Here is a 3,164-nt window from a genome sequence, read left to right as displayed (position 1 = left end):
TTTAAATATGTGACACATTTTCTTTTCTTTTCCGTAATCTTAAATATTTCTTTGTAAATTGTTTTTAAGAATTAAAATAAAAGTTTTGGTTTTATGACCAAACAAGTTTATTTGCTTTTTTTTCAAATTTATTTAAATTGGTATTTAAATAAAATATTGATTATTTTATTGGTATTTTATTCGTATTACCACATGGAAAGGTACAGTACAAAGTAAATCCAGCATTATTTTAGTGACACAAGAAACCCATAAGCTAAAAGCTTGACTAGTCTGTTTAGTGTCGACTATAAAACTGTTTGAGTTATTTATTTCCTTTGCATTTTGTATTGCTCACTGTAATTTTGCAAACACTTTTGACTGCAAAGTGCATCCTTGTACAATGGGTCATCTCAATTACTGGTTGATCAGTACTGTACCACAAATTTTGCACATAGCCAACTGAAATATAGCAACATACTATGTACTAATTGGAATAAAATACATAGTTGTAGATTTTCCCAGACAGAAAATAGTTAAAAATAGTGCAAAATTCAAGACAAAAACAATAAAATAAATTAAAACAAATCTGAAAAGTGTGTAATTGAGTTAATAAAAAACCCTGTCTTTAATAAGTCGCCATACAAATGTGTATCAACTGCACAAACCTCTACCTTTAACACAAACATTACAGTAAAGTCTGATATTTACTTAGTCCTGTATTCCTTTGTGAAAGGTAAATTCACCTGCTCTAAACTGATTGGTCTGTTCAGACTTTAGTTGAACTAATCTGAGACCAGCTCCCCATCAGGTCTGAGTTGAACCATATATATTTGAAATTAATTTCAAGGGAATCATCCATTAAATAAAATAAACCCAAACTGTGTGCTAAAGAGTGTAAAATCAAAACTAGAAAGTTTCCTCTGATTTACTAAACCCTTTCTACAATTGGGAAAACAAACAAATAAAATAATTCTCTCATACTTCTTTAAAACAAAAACATATTTTGAGGAAAATGCCTTCGGTAACACTGCCAGTTTGCATGTGACATTTTTCAAGCCTGACAGAAAAAGTCGAGTTAAAATGGTTGGGTGGAACCATGATAAAGCTGTCTTATCTAATAAGGCAGAAACCTACCATTACAGGACACATGTATTAACACTGAGAGGACTTTGAAACGGTGACCTGGGAGAAACTGAAATCCAAGATATATATATATAGTCAAATTAAGTGTGTGTATATATATAAACACTGCAATTTAATACTGTATGAAATCAAAATTAAATATTCGACAGTTCTTGTTCCATTGTGTATTAGTGAAGATTATTGTACATAAAGGTCGTCATGCTGTCATATATTTTTACTTTCAAATTAAAAAATATATTGTAACGACCTGGACAATTGCTGTGTTGCAATATATTGTAAGGGAAAAGGGTCACGCCATTTGCATGGGAACAGGGAGTGAGTGAATGAGTGGGGAGAATCTGGTGTTGTTTACGGGGGGTTGCAGACCATCCTGAGAATTCAACACCATCTCCCGGAGTTAGGGTTTCTTAAGTGAAACGCATAAGAAACAGCAACCTTCCTAAAATATTTTCTTTGACATACATTAGTTGCTTAAACGATTTCCACTATCTTATTAGAAAAATGTGCTGTTTAGTACTGATCTGTACATTATACTTCGTCCACAGCATTTGAATAATGCTGAGCACAATGAACATATCCACGTGATGTAAACAATGGGCACGTTAAGTAACTGAGCAGCTCAGTAAAATAAATTATTTAACTGCTTGCTCAGTTCCCCTCTAACCAAGCCGCTCAGAACACTGCTGAGCATATCAGTGATCAGAGTGATGGACAGCGATGGACGCCTGCAGGAAACAAGTGGAGACGACCGATGGACTTGCAAAATATACCTTGTTTCTCACCGACAAAGAAATTGAAGGACTTAATGAAGGTATGTATTAATAATATGTCTAAATTGTTGACATTTATAGTGTATTTAAAAAAAAAAAAAAAAGGTTGTTATAATGCCCTTACCCCAGGATACAGAAAACACGTTCTTAATATTAAAGTTAACTAAATAAACTAATTTGTTTTCTAAAGTGTTATTTAAGTTTATTCTAGTGTGCAAGTTACTTTTTATTTATCTGTTTATACGTGTGGCTTTGGGTGATCTAAAATGTAGCACTTGACGTGTTAAGATTTGTTGGTCGTTAGCGTTAGATTGTAATTTGCCAGTACGAGACTTTCTACCCTCTGTGGCAAAGTGCCCGCCCCTGTGTGTATTTTCTGTTGTATGTTGTGTGTTAATGTTGGTGTATAGTCATTAGTACATGGGATATAAATGGGTCTGTGTAACACAAGTGTTTAAAATGTAGATTTGTATTTAGGCACAAGGATTGCACAGCACTTCACGTGCAAGTAAAAAGTAATAATATGTGAACACGGGGAATTGCACTTTATTAATTCACGTGCAGTTGTACTGCGACTCCAACTGAATGATTGATTAGCAATCGAGTCTCGGTACAGCTGCATAAAAGCAGTTTGTTTTCACTCACACGGGGTTGTGTGTTCGGTGATTGGAGACGGAGGTAATTGTGATGATGATGATAATAATAATAATAATAATAATAATAATAATAATAATAATAATAATAATAATAATAATCAAATAGAAGCTCACCATGTTTTGTCTGTATAGTCTGTTTTGTTTGTCTGTTTATTCTGGCCTCATGTGCCGTGTGCTGTTTTTGTTACAACCTTTTTATTTACTGTCTGTTCATTCATTAAATGCTGAGCGCAAGCAAGCGATCAGCTTCCCCAAATCTCTCTGTTGTTTATTTCCTGGTTCCTGGTTTCTGGTCTGATGTCACCCACTACAGCCGTCTTTGTGACATGTGGTGTCATCGTGGGATTACCAGTGCTTCCTAGACACAGGCCAGAGCAGGAATCGCAATGGTTTTTTTGAAAAAAAAAAAAACAGCAAAAATGGAAGGCTGGAAAGATGGCTGCACTGAGCTGGAGGAGCTCCTCAGTGATCTGGAGGACCAAGGCTAGTGCCTTGCCTGTGGGGTGTACGAGCACGTGGTGGCTGTCTAGCCCTACCAAGCACTCAGTTTCCCCAAAACTCCACCTCTCTGTTGTTGTTTTCCTGATTCCTGGTTTCTGGTCTGACGTCGCCCACT

Source organism: Polyodon spathula, chromosome 2 (assembly GCF_017654505.1).
Source record: "Polyodon spathula isolate WHYD16114869_AA chromosome 2, ASM1765450v1, whole genome shotgun sequence".
Classification (NCBI taxonomy): domain Eukaryota; kingdom Metazoa; phylum Chordata; class Actinopteri; order Acipenseriformes; family Polyodontidae; genus Polyodon; species Polyodon spathula.
The sequence above is the reverse complement of the archived record's forward strand: the minus strand, read 5'-3'. Positions refer to the sequence as shown.